Genomic DNA, 14,093 nt, shown 5'->3' with positions numbered 1-14,093 from the left:
ACAATAGAAGTGGTGGGAGGAGGAATCACACTGTTCTCCTGCATTTGAGGACTGCATCTCTATGAGGCTCATTTCTTCATCCATATTACTGAGCACCTACTGCATAGAGTGTAGCCTGAATATTCCATCTAGACTGCAAGCTCCCTCGAGACTGTAAGCTCCTTGTGAGTAAGGAATGTACCTACCATCTCAGATATATTATACTCTCCCAAGAGCTTGTTACAGTGTTCTGCACATAGTAAGCACTCAGTAAATGTGATTGATTACTAGAGTATTCTAGAAGCTCAGGAGTATGCCATATGACGCAGTCCCTGATTTTGAGAAATTTATAATCTAAGAGATTTTGACCCCATGGGATCTATGATTCAGCCATTAAAGAGGAGAGAACCTAGGGCAGTTCTGGGATAGGAACTATGAGGAGCAAGTAGGTGGGCAGATCCACCTAATATTTATACCGGGGGTTCCCCTAGAAAATTATACCAGGGTGTTCCCCTAGAAATAATAATAATGTTGGTATTTGTTAAGCGCTTACTATGTGCCGAGCACTGTTCTAAGCGCTGGGGTAGACATAGGGGAATCAGGTTGTCCCACATGGGGCTCACAGTCTTAATCCCCATTTTACAGATGAGGGAACTGAGGCACAGAGAAGTTAAGTGACTTGCCCACAGTCACACAGCCGACAAGTGGCAGAGCTGGAATTCGAACTCATGAGCCCTGACTCCAAAGCCCATGCTCTTTCCACTGAGCCACACTGCTTCTCTAGAAATCGTGATAGATTGGCAGAAAGGAGAGGAAATAGGATGCATAGTCATTCCTATATGCTCACTTTATCCCTCCCTCTCAACTTCATTAGCCACCATAGTGTAGTGGATAGAGCAGGGGTTTGGGAGTCAGGAGCAGGAGATCATGGGTTCTAATCCCAGCTCTGCCACTTGTCTGCTGTCTAGCAAGTCACTTCACTTCTCTGGTCCTCAGTTCCCTCATCTGTAAAATGGGAATTGAGACTGTGAGCCCTATGTGGGACAGGACAGTTTCCAACCTAGTCACCTTATATCTACCCCAGAGCTTAGAACAGTGCTTGGCACATAGTAAGCACTTAACAAATACCATTATCATTATTATTATTATTATTAGACTGCCAGAACAAGGCAACAGGTGGAAGCTAAAGAATTATCAGTCCCAAGAGTGGTGGAATTAGAGAATTAGGAAGGATAGCAGATGAAAGTCCCTCTAGTTCTAAGATCCAATCCATGAAAGGAAGAACATAGAAGCGTCTGGGCATCACTGTAGCTATTTTTTAGCCGTAAAGAACAGAAGTGTTTTCACTGACCCACCACAAGACCAGTGTCAGACTTAGTAAGATAACTACTGGAATAAGAGAGCATAGGGCAATATTAAAGCAAAGGGCATATCAGGTTCTATGAGAAAGTTGCTGGTTCTTGGCTGATACTCTGGAAAAATTCTTCCAAGGTCAATAGACAGGGAACATTTACTTCTTATTGCAGCAGAGTCTTATGCTCCTTCCCACCAAAACCATTAAATATTTACTCAGCTCCTTACCATGGTGGCAATTACTACTACTGCAGACATGGAAGGGAAAAGGGATTTCATACTCTGGTAATGACCTGAGAATGTAAGCTCAGGGTGGGCAGGGAATGTGTCTGCTAAATTGCTGTATTGTACTCTCCCAAGCACTTAGTACAGTGATCTGCACACAGTAAGTGCTCAATAAATATGATTGACTAACTTATCCTCAAGGAGCTTACAATTTGAAGTTTCTCTGCACAAGAAAGAGAAGTTGTGTGAGAGCGGCAAGGGATAAACAAGAAGCCCAGAAGAAACTGGCCATCTGGGTAATGTTGCTTTGGAGGAGGAAGAGAGAAAAGGTACAGTCACTTGCATGCCGAAATAATATTTTCCTAGTGTCTCTCTTTGGTGTGGCAGGAGCAGACTTTGTCATGCTATTCTTTCAGATGTTTCTGTTGCCATGAGATCTGATTCAACACTGGGCTGAAATATATAGTAATTTATCATGCAGTAATCTACCCTGAGAAAAGTCTGGCTATTGGGCTGGGCTGAGCCAAATGGCAAAGTGGGATTACAAGCAGTCCTTAACACATAATATATGGAGAATGTCTGACTCTGTTATCAATAATATAAATAATAATATTTGTTAAGCACTTACTATATGTCAAGTATTTTCTATGCTGACATTCATTTTTCTAAGTGCTGAGGAAGATACAGGTTAATCAGGTTGGACATAGTTCCTGTCCCATATGGGGCTCACAGTCTAAGTAGGAGGAGGAGCAGACTTTGCATCCCCTTCTTACAGATGAGGAGACTGAAGTACAGAGAAGGTAAGTGACTATTCCAAGGTCACACAATGAGCACTTAGCAGAGTTGGAGTTAGAACCCAGGTTTCATGACTCCCAGATCCTTGCTTTTTCCACAAGGCCATACTGATTCTCTCCAAGGATGAAACTCCCTGTATGATGCAGATGGATCCAGGAGAAGATGCATCCTGGAGGATTTGGAAGGAGAAATGGAAGACCTACAGATAATGTTAGTGGTGAAAATTCAGGTTCTTTCGGGCAGTAAGACTCCTCACTACTTTAGGAATAAAATGGAAGGTGAACAAGACTGTCAAAGAGAAAATGTACCATGTTAATAATGTCTTGTTTTACGCCTTCGAGTTGTTTTCGACCCACAGTGACACCACAAACACGTATGGATACACCACCAGAATGCCCCGCTCTCCATCTGAAATTGTTCTGGTGGTGTATCCATACAATTTGCTTGGTAAAAGTGCAGAAATGGTTTCCTATTGTTTCCTTCCATGCAGGAAACTTGAGTGTCCTCCCTCTACTCTCTCCCATGCTGCTGCCACCCAGCACAGGTGAGTTTTGACTTGTAGCAGATTGCCTTCCACTCGCTAACCACTGGCCAAGCTAGGAATGGGAATGCCTCTGCTTTACTCTGCCTCCCGTAGCCTAGACTGGTAGAGTCCTGGAAACTCTCCAGATAAGACCCTGAGAGGGGTATTAATAATGAGGGATAATGAAATAGAACTGATTTTTATCTTCCCTGTCCCTAAGTCCCTGACCTTGCTGTCATCCTCAAATTCTCAAGTCATGTGACCATGAGGAAAAAATGAGAAGGATGCTCAGAGCTACGAGCAGCAAACATACCAAAATCATCACCATCAATACTTATTGAGAGTCTACTATGTGCAGAGCATTGTTCTAAGCATTTTGTAGAGTAAAATATAATTAGAAGATATGATACCTGACCCTGAGTATCTTACAATTTAGCAGGGAAGACAGACATTAAAATAACTAACAGTTAAGATGAAGATGCTGCTTTAGAGAAGCAACATGGCTTAGTGGATAGAGCACAGGCCTGGAAGTCAGAAGGTCATGGGTTCTAATTACAGCCCCACCACAGGATGTTTGCTGTGTGGTCTTAAATTATCATGGCCTCAGTTGCTTAATCTGCAAAATAGGGATTAAAACAGTGAACCCCATACAGGGCAGGGACTGTATCCAACCTGATTAACTTGTATCCAGCCCAGCACATAGTAAGTGCTCAACAAATACCATAATCATTAACAAGGAAAATGGAAGAGTTTGGGCTTAAGTAATAAGGTATGACAGCTACATACAGGAATGATACAGGTCCCCCGATTAGATTGTAAGCTCGTCAAATGGCAGGGACTGTCTCTATCTGTTGCCGACTTGTTCATCCCAAGCGCTTAGTACAGTGCTCTGCACATAGTAAGCGCTCAATAAATACTATTGAATGAATGAATGAATGAATGAATGAATGAAAGTTGACTGTGAGTGCACGGTGATCAAAACTATAGGTCTACATTGGTCTTTATGGGTACACCCAAACTCAAGGTCGATTTTCTGGCAACAGCTGTCAACTTTGAGTACACAGTACAATTGTAAATAGATTCCTTCTTTATATTTTGCTAACAAAGTTTAGGAAAATAAGCTTTATGAAATCCTTTCATCTGGTAGTCTGCATGTGGATGACTGTAATTTTTGAGGCAATTTAGGCATGTGTTTCTAAGAGGTATCTACATTTTGGGTTTTACTGAACTCTGATGTTACTCAGAATCTCAGATGCACTTATCAGATCAATCAATCATATTCATTTAGAACGTACTGTGAGCAAATTACTGTACTAAGCATTGGGGATAGTATAGTATGACAGAGTCGATAGACACATTCTCTGCCCACAGTGAGCCTACAGTCTAGAAGAGGAAACAGACAAATATAAATAATTAAAATTGCAGATAGGTGCGTAAGTACCCTGGGGCTGTAAGAGGGGTGAATAAAGGGCTCAAATCCTAGTACAAGAGAATTTATAGTGAATTTATAAGATAAAATAGGCTAACTTCCATTAGGAAGAATTTAGTTAAAGGATGGTTCTTCATGAGAGTGAGGGTGATTAAACATTGGAACAGGTAATTGCAAGTCTTTATGTACTCTCCTATTTTGTGGAATGCACAGAGGGCTATAAAAACTCCTGTAGAGATGATTATCTCTCAGTGGTATAGCTCAAGGCTTCATTGGCATACACAAATTCTCCTGACATGGTAAGGTGCTGATTCTTAGGGGAGATAATAACATTTATGGCATTTCTTAAGCACTTACTATGTGCCAAGCACTGTTCTAAGTGCTGGAGTAGATACAAGGTAATCAGGTTGTCCCACGTGGGGTTCATAGTCCTAATCCCCATTTTACAGATGAGGTAACTGAGGCACAGATAAGTCAAGTGGTTTGCCCAAGGTCACCGAGCAGACAAGTGGCAGAGTCAGGGTTAAAAGATGTATCTCTGTGTATCTCTATGTGACAGAGATATATCTTATCAGCTCATCTGTTCAACCTTTACACCAAATATCTAATGAGAGAAGCAGGATTGGCTGCAGATGAACAGGAAGTAAAGATAGGAGGAAGAAATATAAACAACATTCATTATGCTGATGATGCAACCCTCCTAGCAGAAAGTGAAGAAGATTTGAAGGGCTTCTTATTAAAAGTTTAGGAACAGAGAAAAAAGATGGACCTACATTTGAATGTAGGAAACAAAGATCATGACAACTGGAAGTTTTAACGCATTTGTAGTGGATGGAGAGAAGTTTGAAATAATTGACATTTTTTCTCTCCTGGGTTCGATAATCAATAATAAAGGAGTTAGTGGTCAAGAAATACACCAAAGGTTAATGTTAGGAAGATTTGTTATGAAGAGCCTGGAAAAACTCATGAAATGTGTTTGTGTAACAATTGCCACAAAAATACAAATTGTCAATTCTATGGTGTTTCAAGTGACAATGTATGGATCGGAAAGCTGGACAGTGAATAACCAGAATAGAAAAAATATCAATTCTTATGAAATGTGGTGCTGGAGAAGGCTTTTGTGAATACCACGGACTGCCCGACAATCAAACAAATGGATTTGAGAACAAATTAAGCCAAAGTGGTTTTTTGGAAGGCTAAATAACTCGATTTAGATTAGCAAATTTTGAACACATAATCAGGAGGACTATTTTCTGGAGAAGGCATTAATTTCAGAAACAGTCCAGGGAAAAGAAGCAAGGGGGAAACCAGCAGCTAGATATAGACTATAACAACGATAACTGAAAAAATGTTAGAAAGTTTGTGGATTGAGGCAGAGGACAGGACATTCTGGAGAAAGTATATCCATGGAGTAACTATGATTCGGGAATGATGCAACAGCACTTATTAATAATAATAACTACAATAAGGGATGATTAAGTGAAGTGCTTTCCAGAGGAAAGCTGGTGGACTAAAGAGCCTCATTAGCTTCTTTCCCACCCTGTGATCATCATCATCATTAATGGTATGGACTGAGCAGTTAGTGTAAGCACTGTACTAAATACTTGGGAGAATACAGTCCTAGAGTCTTCTGACATTCAAGTGATTAGTAGGGTAAGTAAATCTCAATCATCTGGAAGGAAGTGGGGCAGAGCTCAGTCAGCATGATGGATCAGAAGCTATGAACCTTTTGTTGATACTATCTAGGCAGACTGGATACTTTTCAAGAGATGATTTTCCTCATCTCTCCATCTGTGTTGAAAATCTCTAGGCTGTAAATTTACTGGGGGCAGGGAACATGTCTGTCTATTGTCATACCATACTCACTCAAGTGCTTAGTACAGTACTATGCACACAGTAAGTGCTCAAAAATACTATTGACTCTGTGGGGAGTAGATTGGGGTGCAAACCAAGTAGTGGGTCCAAAATGGGTGGGAGAGTCAAGCAGAGGCATATCCATTCCATTCCTAGCATGGGCAGTGGCTAGTGAGTGGAAGGCAATTTGCTAAAAGTCAAAACTCACCCGTACTGGGCAGCAGCGGCATGGGAGACAGTCAAGAGTGGAGACTCAGGTTTATCGTGTGGAAGGAGGCAACAGTAAACCACTTCTGCATTTTTACCAAGAAAACTCTATGGGTACACTAACAGAATGATTTCAGAAGGAGGTGGGCCATTTTGGCTGAGATAAGTCCATGGTGTTGCTATGGTTCACAGAAGACTAGACAACATAAGACAAGACAAGGAATCAGGTGGAGAGAAAAATTAATGGAAGAAACATACAGAGTCAGAGAGGCAGAAGGAGTTCAAGGGAAATTTATCATCACTTATCACTCAGTATTTATGAGTGCTTACTGTGTACAGAGCACTACACTGAGCACTTGGGAGAGTACCATAGAACATATTTAGTAGACACATTTCCTGGCTACAACAGGCTTACAGTTTAGAGAGGGAGACATAAATTTGAATAACTATGATATTGATGTGTACATAAATGCTAGGGGACTTAGGGTGGGTTTTCATAAAGTGCCCAAGAGGTACCGATCAAAGTGCCTAGATGAGGGTTTAATTGGGGAAGACCTCTAGGAGGAGATGGGGCCTTAATAAAATTTTTAAGGTGGGAAGAGTGGTGGTCTTGTGTATATGGAGTGGGAGGGAGTCTCATACCAGAGGAAGGATATGAAAAAAGGGTCAATGGCAAGATAGATGAGCTAGGGGTACTGTGAGCAAGCTGATGTGAGAGGAAACAAGCATGAGGTAAGGAGTTTCTATCTGATATGGAGGTGGATGGGCAACCACTGGAGTTTCTTGAGATATGGATTCAACTGTTTTTTTTAGAAAAATGATCTGGGCAGCCAAATTATATATGCACTGGAGTTGGGAGAGGCAGAGAAGTCAACAGGAGGCATATTTAGTAGTCAAGGCAAGATAGGATAAGTGCTTGGATCAGCATAGTAGCATTCATTCATTCATTCATTCATTCATTCATTCATTCATTCAGAGTACTGTACTAAGCCCTTGGAATATACAATTTGGCAACAGATAGAGACAATCCCTACCCAATGACGGGCTCACAGTCTAATCGGGGGAGACAGTTGGACAAAAACAAGACAACATAATCACGATAAATAGAATCAAGGGGATGAACACCTCATTAACAAAATAAATAGGGTAATAAAAAATATATACAAATGAGCACAGTGCTGAGGGGAGGGGAAGGGAGAGGGGTAGGAGCAGAGGGAAAGGGGGCTTAGCTGAGGAGGTGAAGGGGGAAAGGGGAAGGAGAAGAAGGCATAGGGGGAGCAGAGAGGGAGCAGAGGGAAAAGGGTAGTTCAGTTTGGGAAGGCCTCTTGGAGGAGGTGAGCTCTCAATAGGGCTTTGAAGAGGGGAAGAGAGTTAGTTTGGCGATGGTGAGGAGGGAGGTTATTCTAGGACAGTGGTAGGATGTGGGCCAGAGGTCTATGGTGGGATAGGTGTGAATGGGGGACGGTGAGGAGGTGAGGGTCAGAGGAGCAGAGCATGCGGGAGGTGAGGTAGGAGGGGACAAGGATATGAGTTGTATGAGAGAGATGAGTTGAGGATAATGCCTAGCTTACAGAATTGTGACATAGGGAGGGTACTGGTATCAATTACAGAGGCAGCATCATTCTTTAAGCAAGGCTGAGCCTTCTCCATGGTCTCATCTTTCTGATTTTGACCATGTAGGTCCCTCTCAGCCTTCCCAATCAGATGGTCTAACTCTTGAGGGCTAAGATCATGTATTTGGCTCCTGGTATACTCTCTCAAGCTGGGAAAATGAGCTTTGCCCTAGTGGAAAGAGCACAGGCCCAAGAATCAGAGGACCAGGGTACTAATCCCAGCTCTGCCACTTACTTTCTGGGTGATCTTGGACAAGTCACTAAATTTCTCTGTGCCTTAGTTTCCTTATCTCTAAAATGGGGATTAAATTCCTGTTCTCCTGACCCATGTATACATAGTAAGAACTTATGAAAAGCACAATCGCTCAATACAGTGCTCTACACACATTAAGCGCTCCATAAATATCATTTAATGAACTTTTTTCATCTTTGTTAGTAGCAGATAAACTAAATGTAACAGGTGATTACACTACGAAAAGTGAAGGGCCCAGCCACACATGGAAGAAAGTCACGTGGGATTGGCAAACTCATCAGCAGTGGTTCAATTATCTGAGTGACTTTTCCACACACCTTGTGGTCACAAACACCATCCTTTGTCTTCCAAACAAAACATTCTGATTGCTTCCACAGTATAAATAGAGATATCTTACTTATGACATCAACTTGTGGCAGAGGGAATGCAAAGATACATGGATCACAGGAGCCAAGCATGAATACCCTTGGAGCCACTGAGTCAGACCTCCAAACTACTGAAACATCTCAAAAATAAGTTCCTGGAAAATGAAGCAACAGCACAAATGACCTGCCGAAATTCAAAAATCAAATCACAACTTCCAACATACAAAATGCATATTTCTCTGTGTTTCTATATCGCAGTTGGCTGTCAAGAGATTAAGCACCAAGAGAAATCATCAAGACTGATTTGACTCTAAAGCCCTAATTGCTACAAAACTCAACTGCACCTATAGTACTTCAGGCCATCCGAGACCTCAATCAGTCAATCAATTTCATTTACTGAGCGCTTTCTCTGTTCAGAGCACTGTAATACAGCTCTTGGGAGAGTAAAATATAAATGAGTTGGTAGACACATTTCCTCAATTAGGAGCGAGGGTTTCAGAAACTTGTGTCATGATACTGTAATCAAAATAAGGAAAATGAATGACAGGTGGCAAGATGCCAAATGGAAGAGGTCTGAGTTTATGCAAAACGCCTTGTAACCAAAACCTATACCTTCAGTGAACCTAGAGAGGACCTGGGTTTTATTCCCACTTCTGCCACTTGCCTTTAAAACCTTATTAAAAGCAATCTCCTGCAAGAAGCCTTCCCTAACTAAGCCCTGATTTCCTCTTCTCCCACTGCCTTCTGCATCACCTTGGAACTAGGATTTGCACCCTTAATTCACCCCTCCCTCAGCACCACAGATTTTATGTACATTTCTATATTTTATTTATTTGTATTATTGTCTGTCTCCCCCTCTCAACTGTAAGCTCGTTGTGGGCAGGGAATGTGTCTACCGATTCAATTTTAAGTGTTTATTTCAGTAATAATAATAATAATAATGTTGGTATTTGTTAAGCGCTTACTATGTGCAGAGCACTGTTCTAAACACTGGGGTAGACACAGGGGAATCAGGTTGTCCCACATGGGGCTCACAGTCTTAATCCCCATTTTACAGATGAGGTAACTGAGGCACAGAGAAGTTAAGTGACTTGCCCACAGTCACACAGCTGACAAGTGGCAGAGCTGGGATTCGAACCCATGACCTCTGGCTCCAAAGCCCGTGCTCTTTCCACTGAGCCACGCTTCAGTGCAAATGCTCAATATATATGATTGATTGATTTATTGATTGCCTGTCTTGGGCAAATCATTTCACTTCTCTGTGCCTCAGGTACCTCTTCTGTAGAATGAGATTAAATGCCAACTCTTCCTCTTTTAGATTATGAGTTCCATGTAGGATAGGTGTCTAGTATGTGCCTCAGCAAATAGAACAGTCCTTGGCACATATTAAATTCTTAGTAAATGTCACACATTATTATTTATAAAGACACAAAAGTGCCCTGCTTATGTCACTGTGGAACTTTTGCAGAGTGAATATTGGTCGAATCTCAACAAAGAAAAAATCTTCAAGAGAGGACAATAATATTTCAAGATTCCCCTCAAAATTCCTTTCATTATTGAAGACAAAACCCTGCATAACATACACAACTTTTTAATATGCAAAGGCACAGTACTTGTCCCAACTATCACCGCAGCAGTCAGGATATCCAAGATCTCCAAACCTGGAAGAGACTTCCTGTTTAAACATTTAGATAACATTTTGGCATATTCATTCATTCATCCAATCAATCACATTTACTGAGCGCTTACTGTGTGCAGAGCACTGTACTAAATCCTTGGAATGTACACTTCAGCAACAGATAGAGACAATCCCTGCCCAACAGTGGGCTCACAATCTATATGGGGGACCACTGAGGAAATACAACAGGATCTCAAGGATATCACCACCACTGCCAGCGTCAGATTGCATCATATGCCTGGGGGAGAGGGAGGTGGCACCAAGTTGGACTGTAGTTCAATCTCTTCAGCTCAGAATTGGAAGAATTGATAGGATACCCAGACAACTATGTAAGCCGACCAGACGCCTCATACGCACATTGCCACTTATGCCGTGGCACACCCTCCAGTAGGCAGATATCAGAATATGCTCCAGTGTCAGTGAGAAACTCCTCCAACTCAACAGACCTGGGTCTCAGGTGGAGACAGTGCAAAGAAAACTGAGGTGAAGTACCACTCTGCACCAAGAAGCCATGCACATAACTCAGAATACATATTGTCAGCATAAAGCTAATTGCCATTACAGAATTCTGTTAGGTATTACATTGACCAATGATACCTTGAAAGTAAAGGAAGTAGAAAATGAAATCAAGAAGACCAGCACATCTTCTGGGACTGTCTGAATGTGATGGTAGCATACATAGTATTAGGCTTCAGAACATCTACTGAGCTTGTAGTGCAGTCCAACTTTGTCTTTGGTAGTGAAAACCAGATCACTCACAGATGTCACATTTAACTGCTTTAGAGATCTATCAGCGTCTTTTATGTGCTATACTTAACATCCAATCATAGGGCAGGACCACAGACAATGCAGCTTTAGAACTAAGTCAGTGTCCTAGCATTTAAGTATGCTCACCAAAATGCAGGTATTCTGGGTAGAATACATGAGGAGCATGAGCAGCAGCAGAATATCCAAAGAACTGTTGCATGCTGAGTTGAAATTAGGAAACAGAAAGCGAAGACAGAGGACACATTTCAACAGTCCAATGAAAATAAAGCCTCAGATATTACTTCATCCCAGTTGAAAACCGGGAATCAGTTGCTGCAGATAGGTAGCAAGGCAAACTGTAATAAAGGAGCAACTCTGAGTAGAAGTTTCATAAGGATCATAGAGAATAGAAGGAAGAGGAGCTACTGCAAATACCACAAAAAATAGCATAGGCAAATCAGTCTTTTGGGTTTGTAACTTTTGGACCAGAAAGAGTACAGTATAACAGAATTGTAACCAGCCTGTCACCAAATCCTGTTGGCTCTTCTTTGACAAACCTAGAATTTGTCCTTTCCTCACCACGTGGACTGCCATCATTGTAGTGCAGATACTTATCATATTCCAACTCAACTATGGCATCGGTCTGCTTGCAGACTTCCCTGACTTCAGTTTTTCCTCTCGCCAATCCAAACGTTACTCTGATTCCTGGATCATTTTACTACGATATTGTTCTCTGCAGGTTTCTCCATGTCTTGAAAACCTCTATTGAGCAAAATTCTGACTTCTGGCATTAAGGCACTCAGCTCTATTCCCCCTCTACTTATTATTGCTCTTCTCCCAATATACCTCAGCTTATCAGCTTCATTCTTCCAAAGCCAACCTATTCATTATGCCTATTCTCATCTTTCCTACCACTGACCTCTTCCTCACACCTTCCCTTCTGCCTGAAACTCCCTCATCCTTCACATCTGGCCGACTACAGCTCTGCCCATCTTCAAAGCCCTTTGGAAATCACATTTCCTCCAGGAGGCCTTTCTTGATTAATCTCTCCTCTCTCCACCCTATTTCCCCGCAGCTGCCACTTCAGCAATTCCACATCACCCAGGCACTTGTGAACTCCCATCCCACTTTAGCTCTTTATCTTTATACTCTATGGTTTCTACCTTCCTGCAATTTATCTCAATGTCCATCTCCCTCACTGAACAGTAAGCTCAGGGAGAGGCAGGGATCATCCATACTCATTCTCTCATATTCTTCCAAGCACTTACAACAGTGCTCTGCACAAAACAGGCATTCAATAAATACTCTTGTTTGATGGTCTGACATATGGAGGATAACAACTCCTGAACTTGATGGGGCCAGTCTGAGACAGCTTCACCTTAAGTGGAAGCATATTATAACTTGGACTCTCATGGGGACATTTGAGACATGAGAAGTAGTATTGCATAGTGGTTACAGTATGGGCCTGGGAATCAGAAGGACCTGGGTTCTAATCCCAGCTCTGTCACTTGTCTGCTGTGCTTTGTGCTGTATTTAACTTCTCTGTGCCTCAGTTACCTCATCTGTAAAATAAGGACTAAGATTGTAAGGCCCTTGTGGGACATGGACTGTGCCCAACCAACTTTTTATCTATCACAGGGTTTAAAACAGTTGCGGGTTCATAGTAAGTGCTTAACAAATACGATACACAAAAGCCCCCCAAAATGATAAAAAGGTAGCTTGAGCTGTCAGCATGAGGCTCCAGCAGCTATGAACTTTATTTTGTTCTCTCTGTACCTCTCCCCACTCTTTCTACCTCTCTCTACCCCCAACCTTCTCTCCACTCTAGTCTTGCCCTCCACACTCACTGTACCTTGAACATTCACCCAACTTTCCCACTCCTGCATGTTGTGAGGCAATCAAGCTGCCCTTTGGGGCCCTACAGAAAGGAAGTCGCTCATAGTGCTGGGGACCCAAAACTCAGAATTGGTCCTCAGAAGTTCCAGGGTCTGGCCTAGACATTCAGGTGCATGAGCAACACAACTCACAGCAAACTGGGGCTGTTAGTGTGTGTTCTGGGAATGGGGGTTTCTTGGATTTCTGGAAGTTAATGGCAGCAGAGAGGAAGAAAGGCACCTTCCCACAAGGAGAAGGCAACAAATTCCTTCATTATAATGTGGAAGAGAAAGGTTGGAGCAAATTCTGGAACAATTGTTAAGTAGTTACTTTGTGCCAAACACTGTATTAAGCTCAGGAGTAGATACAAGATGATTAGGTCAGATACAATCCCTGTCCTGTATGAGAATCACAGTCCACAAAACCAGATGCTCAGAAAGATATTTCCATTTATGTTCCTACTGCACCTTATAACCAGATCATCAAAACATTATCATCCTTCCTACCTGTAATGGAAATTGCATCATCAGCATCAGTCAGTTACTGCCTGCTGACTTTTCCCACCTTCTGTCACTTTATAAGCCCAGAAACTATTACCATGGATTCCAGAGATCCCAAATTTCCTTAAGAGAAAATAAAAGTAGCCATTTTTTCATTCAGCTTTCTTTGAAATTTGAAACAGTCCAGCAAATGCCTTTTGAAAACCACACTGTTCAATCCCTCCTCCGCCTCCCCCTCCCCGGAGTAAATGATAGAGTTAATAAATAAATTATTGTCCACTTAGTGGGATAAGAGATGGAGGAGTACCAGACATATACTGCTGGCTATAAGCGTTTCCCTTCTCTTTAAAAATAGATTTTCCAAGAGCATATACCTTGCTCATGTTGTTTTTGCAAGGCAATACCCATCTTAGTTCAAATTTATAGCAGCAGGAACTATAAAGCTGCAAATAAAAGTAGCCTTGAACAACAGAGACCTTGCCAATCTCCCATATCCATCTATAAAACCTGGAATTCTGGTCAGACATCCTACAGAAATGTTATCTGGACTTCAAAGTCCAATTTTAATCCTCCCTCTCTGATTCTAAACCCAACTTTAACACTCTCCCTCCTTTTTCAATGTTTTGGCAACCCTACACCCTCTCCTTGACTAAGACATATCTTTTCCCACCCAGCTGGACAGAGTCCTCCCATCCAG

General features: G+C 41.9%; 1 non-coding gene across 1 annotated transcript; it reads right to left on the bottom strand.

The window, feature by feature from the left end:
- Window positions 1-2,906: 2,906 nt before the first annotated feature.
- On the bottom strand, window positions 2,907-3,039 carry LOC114815475. The gene has a single exon (XR_003763258.1). It is a non-coding gene; the product is annotated as a small nucleolar RNA SNORA7 (small nucleolar RNA).
- Window positions 3,040-14,093: the final 11,054 nt, after the last annotated feature.

The sequence above is a fragment of the Ornithorhynchus anatinus genome, chromosome 1 (assembly GCF_004115215.2).
Source record: "Ornithorhynchus anatinus isolate Pmale09 chromosome 1, mOrnAna1.pri.v4, whole genome shotgun sequence".
Lineage (NCBI taxonomy): Eukaryota > Metazoa > Chordata > Mammalia > Monotremata > Ornithorhynchidae > Ornithorhynchus > Ornithorhynchus anatinus.
This window is presented reverse-complemented; position numbering and strand designations above follow the sequence as displayed.